The following is a 5,910-nucleotide window of genomic DNA, read 5'->3' as shown; positions in this document are numbered from 1 at the left end:
AGAGAGAGAGAGAGAGAGAGAGAGAGAGAGAGAGAGACGGTACGAATGAATGTTCAACACCTTTTAGAAGTATAAAAAGATAACAGCAAGCACATGACCTCTTGTGCCGACTTGAAAACGACTATTCTTCGATTTTATCCTCTGTGACACTATACATAAACGTCTGGGCAACGTCGTCTCTGCAAACACTTAAGGAGAACCCGACGGTGTCAGTTTAGTATTTGCCAGGTTCTTCGCAGTTGTGTGCACGCAGATGATGTGAATTCATCAGGTCCCCCACTCCGCTCCCTTCCAACAGCTCTTCCTTCTTCTACTACTTCTCTTCCTCTTTTATCCTCCTGCTTCCTCTTCCTCCTCCTTCATCTTCCCTTCTTATTATTGTATTATTCCTCCTGTTGTGTACTGTTGATTGGTGACTTGTGCAGTTGTGTCAGATGGGTTGAGAGTTGTAAAGATGGTGGGGCTTGCCTTGACCAAACATTGTTGACATCACGCAGATTATAAAGGATGCGTAATGACTTACAAGACAGTGAAACACGCATACAAAAAAAAAATCAGCAAAAAAAACAACAACAACAACTGAAATAACAAACACACAAGCAAATAAACAAACAAGCAAACAAGAGAAATAAATAAATTGAAAAGTATCATAATCATTTTAGTGGCAGTACCACGTTTGAAACCATGAACAAGGACTCACCTACATGGTCATGATTTGCATCCTTCGGTTTCTGTTTTGAGCAAATTTGCCGATGACTTTTTTGATTGAACAGGGCATTTTTCACGATGATCCGTTCTTGAGTTAAATATTTGTTTTGTTTTCTATCTACAAAGGGATGCAAAAAGTCTTCTGTTTAATGTAGTCTCTTGACAATGAGCTTACCTTTACGTTGTTAAAAACATTAGCGAATTTTCAAGAAGTATTCAACACGATAATTTTATTGTTGTCAGGCGCAGTTCGTCCCTAGAGCACGGTTTTCAGTGCCGCCCAAAATGTTTTAATGTATTATTACGTAAAGCACTTACAATAATAAAATAAAAGACAAAAATTCATATTTCAAAACAAAGGTCTTCGCTGGCGCTCTTACTGTCATTTCTGAGTCTATAGCGCCGTAAACCATCTACTACGCCATGCCAAAGCCCATGCGCTTTAACTAAACATAATAGGAGATTCAACAGTGGTAACCTGACCTATAAATCGCTGTTTTGGGATAACCCATAATACGTTGGCACATCTCAAATGTGCTCCTGTTCTGAAACATAGCCCACAGTATAGCAGTATAAAAATAAACACGATAGACTGTACACTATTCTATGCCAAAATTATGTGAGCCCCAGAGCAATCCAATAGAGTGCTCAAGGGAATTGTGATTGGTTCATTGTCTTGCCATTATTTAAAGTGACTCTGTGACCGTGAACCTGAGGGAGGTGAACGTGACATACTTAAGTCACCGCCGAATGAGTTGCGTCTTTGAATGGTTTTGTAGAAGAATGGTGAAAGTTATTACTTGAGAGTTCAGTTCTAATGCAAGATGAACGAAATTGATGTTTAGCTCTATAACAGATTTAGTTCTAGAAATCAAAGCGACAAGTAAAAAGAATGAAAACAAAGCACGAGGTCCTCCCTCACCAACCCAAAGATCCTAAAAGTATTTATACCATCCCATTTACTATGCCCTTGACTATCTTCAGCTTGCATTGGCTTAATTAATTATGGACGCCCACTTTTTAGCCACACGAGCCGCTCCTGATTGTTGTATTGAAGAACAAACACTAGATTCCACTTTAAGGAGGGGGGCTACACCCGGAGGCTATCTCGCTTATTACTGAACCGAATTTTACCAAATTTCACACATAAAACAAGCATAGTAAGGAGTCTTAAAATCCGCAATCAAATTTGAGAAAAAAGTTTCGTTTCCATGGATACGCCGCCATATTGGATTTAATTGACATGTCTTACGTAATGAATACCGCACTTATCGCTCATGGAAATTGGTTGTTTTTTTGCATGCGTATTCACAAACATTAGATCTAAAAATTTATCTGTTGTTTTTTTCTTAATCGAATTAGAAAATTTTTAATGAATTTTTTCCTGAGGTAGCATTCAAGTTTGCGAAAAATCTGTGAAAATCCACACTCCAGACACCACCAACGAAAATCTATTCCATATATAAAAAATTCAACTATTCTAATTTTAGTATTACCTCTTTTCTTCATTCTGTGAAAATTTCATGAAGATTGGATGAAAAATGGTGGAGTTATTCAAAAAGGTATAGAGAAAAGTCGCATTTTGAGAAAACGGCCAATAAAGAAAAATAAAATACTGACTTTATAAGGAAATGGCGGTTACAAACATGCCCGGTATGGGAAAAAATACGGTTTTGGGGGGTTCTTATGCCATGAAATAGTTGAAGGAGAGGCTGAGGAAACTAAAAATGCCTACAACTCAAATTCCATGATTTTGAGCCGAATTTTGATTTTGGGGGTGTAGCCCCCCCTTTCCCCTTGTAACTACCTCAACTCACTGATATAACACCACGGCACTTGCTTTCTTGTTTATCTGATCTCCACATGTCGATCAGAAGTGAACACTGCACGCACGCACGAGCTAATATGAATTGGTCATATGTCTATGTTTTTGAATGAACACTCGTTGAAAACGCCCGTGTCATCTTTCTTGTTTTCGCGCATCGATTATTGCAATGCTTTACTAGCTAACTTACCAAATACCACTCTTCACAAGTTACAACGTTTTCAAAATCATGCTGCTAGGCTTGTACTAAAGAAAAAGAAGAGGGACCACATTACGCCCATGTTAAGAACGTTGCATTGGCTTCCCGTGTCAGCTAGAATGTCATATAAAATTGCTATATTATGTCATAAATGTGTCAATAAGAAAGCTCCCTCATATCTTAGTGATCTCATCCAGATTTATATTCAATCCAGATCACTAAGATCAGGCGATCAGTATCTTTTAAGAGTTCCTAGAAAAGGGGGTAAAAAATTAGCTGAAAGATCGTTCGCCCACCTTGCTCCGTCAGTTTGGAACTCTCTCCCCCAACCCTTGAGACATACAACATCTGAGTCTAAATTTAAGAAATCTTTAAAGACACATTTAATGACATCCTTTTTATGTCAGTAGATTCATGTTCAGTACAATGCTATGTAAATGACTATGTATCCATTTATGTATTTTGTTAATTGCATTGTGTATATTATTTTATGCTAATTTCGTGACGATGTGTAAGCGTGTGCGTGTGATAAGCAAGTAGATGTGTGTGTGTGTGTGTGTGTGTGTGTGTGTGTGTGTGTGTGTGTGTGTGTGCGTGTATGTGTGTGTGTGTGTGTGTGTGTGATTGGCATACATGTGTGTGCACATGTATGCGTGTTACGTGTTCGTGAGTGTGTATGTGTGTGTTTGTGTGTGTATGTGTATATGTGTGTGTGTGTTTGCGTGTGTGTGTATGAGTGTGTGTATTGTGCGTGTGTGTAGCGTGCGTGAATGTTGTTTGTACATGCATTCATGTAAAGCGCCTAGAGCTGTGTTTACATGGGAGTGGGCGCTATAGAAATGATCTTCATTATAATTATTATTATAAATAATAGATACATAGCTTTTGTATAGCGCAAACTCGCGCTCAGTAGCAAGTGCCGTTTCCCCGTTTGCCTTTGTTGTGTTGTATTTCAGATTTTGCAACTGTTGTTCAGTTTTGACGTGACTAATAATATATTTCTTAAAATCTGTGTCGAAAATTTTGGCCAGATCGTAGAAACCGAGGAAGACCATGGTCGAAGTGCTTGTCTACTTCACATCCGATACAAACATTGGACTTCGAATAGCCGCTGTCGTTTTAAATGAACTCAGCTGGTATCATTTTTAACCAAGGTGCTGAAAACACAAACATTTGCTCGAATCGCAAAGCACGTTGTTGGAGGACGCTCGTGTTAGTTTCTACTTATTTTTTCCCCATTGTTATTTCTGTTTGGTGGTTTATTTTTCTTTACTCCATAACAAAATGACAACTATCATTAGCATGTCGGTTTGCCTATTTCTATGAAAAGAAAAAAAAAGAAAAACTCGAGAATCTGTAAAAGTACATTCAAGTCGTTTAGGGAGTTTTCAAGGCTCTCCAACCTATTGGTTAGGCATTTTGGAGAAAGGGACAATAAATTCTGAGATCCCATCTCATACCTACACTAGATCTATCCTTTCAGTGCCCAGAGGAGCTTGAGCCCGTGCCATAAAAGCTGGGGTGACCGTGGTATCTTGCATCCTGCATGCTATAGAAACATAATAATATCGTACAGCATGCGGATCTAGATCTAGTAATATCCCTCAGCTTACGACAGCACCTTAAACGAGCAAACGGTTCAGGTTCTCATTTAAAATTAACAAGAGTCACTCTCCCTGAAAAATCAAAAGTTACTCAATACACGTGTGCTGCATGAACACTATATTCAACAGCAACTTATTGAACTTGAAGAGATTACCCGTACAGCTATTATAATACTGAGTGTCTGGGTGTCTAACAAAAGAGGACACATTTAAAGAGTGATAACTCAGTTGTTGTTGGGTTGTTGTTGTTTTTTGGATTAATTTCAACTTACCTTCGAACAAATGAAATTCAACCAGGGGATATCATAGTTGTCAATATGAAGAAAATCAAATTTTTAAAATTTCAACCATAACTGGGTGAAATACAAATCTCCGCAAATTTAAAAAAAAAAAGTCCTGTTGTTTTAATTCAACTAGACTATCTGTGAAGTATTGAAGAACAAATTTTTACACACTTCATAATGTCAATACAAATCCAGGGAATGTGGTTGTTGTTTAAGGTATTGGCCTTTTAATTTTTCTCCACTTAACTCTCCACTGAAAATTGCGAATAACTTGTGGCATGTTTCTGGGTCGATTTTTTGGGACCTCCTGTTCAACACTGACTATCAACCGTTCAAATGTATGTATGCCGGTTTTTTTCGTAGTCTCTGTCTGTCAACTCTCAAAGGATATAACTCAAGGGGTGCAAGTCAAGGGAATACAGTGCAGTGTCATTCATTTGAAAGCTTTAAGATTTTAAGCCGTTACCCAAACCTTTCTTGCAACCAGGCAAGGGCCAGTTTTAATATGTGGGGTGTGGCCCTATCCAGTTGGAACCAGGCCTCCTCGACATCATAAAACCTTCTCTCCAAACTTTAACAAAGCTTTTTCAACACGATGAGATAGCCACCTGATCTGACTGCCGATCTCACCCTTACAGTTGAATGTTTTTAAAAAGTAAAGTTTTGAGTTTTACACAATTTCGGTTGAAATTTTTAAAACTGGATATTTCTCCAACTTGTAAATGTCCTACGTTTGAATTTTATTTGTTAACAGTTCTGTTGTTTTCAGTGTGAAGATGACTGAATTATTGCCCTTTAAGTGGGTCCTTTTTTTTTAAAGGAAGAGAGGTAATCAACAAAATAGTGTATCTATTTCTTCATCAGGAGTCCTTTGTACTTTGTATGTAGAACCACTAAAATATGCTTGATATAAAAGGAACCGCGATTTGTTTATTACCCTACAGTTACTCTTCTTTTTTTAAAACTGTAAGTGTTTTTTGCGCCCCCATCGATACAATTTGGATCATTTAGTAAGCGGGCTTCTGACCCGCCTGCCACGCACGGCCAACCCAATCTGAGAGGGATACAACGTCCCGGCTTTAAGAAGGAACAATTCTCCCCACTTGTGAATCTTGTGAGTATGTGGATGAGACATAATATGTGGATGTGTACATATGTGGATGTGTATGTTTATATATGTGTATGTGCATTTATGTATGTGTTAGGATTTTCAATTCAAACGTGAAGCCGGTCCTGTTGTATGGATGTGAGGCATGGAACGCATCGCAGACTTGTATAAAGAGGATCCAG

The 5,910-nt window shown here is 38.2% G+C and overlaps 1 protein-coding gene across 1 annotated transcript in view; it reads left to right on the top strand.

Annotated features, from left to right (window-relative positions):
- The window catches only part of LOC106010981 (sushi, von Willebrand factor type A, EGF and pentraxin domain-containing protein 1), a gene marked incomplete at both ends in the record, with an annotated part of 11,639 nt that overhangs the window by 4,100 nt on the left and 1,629 nt on the right, over positions 1-5,910 (top strand).

Source organism: Aplysia californica, unplaced genomic scaffold (genome assembly GCF_000002075.1).
Source record: "Aplysia californica isolate F4 #8 unplaced genomic scaffold, AplCal3.0 scaffold00288, whole genome shotgun sequence".
NCBI lineage: Eukaryota > Metazoa > Mollusca > Gastropoda > Aplysiida > Aplysiidae > Aplysia > Aplysia californica.
The sequence above is the reverse complement of the archived record's forward strand: the minus strand, read 5'-3'. Positions and strand labels throughout refer to the sequence as shown.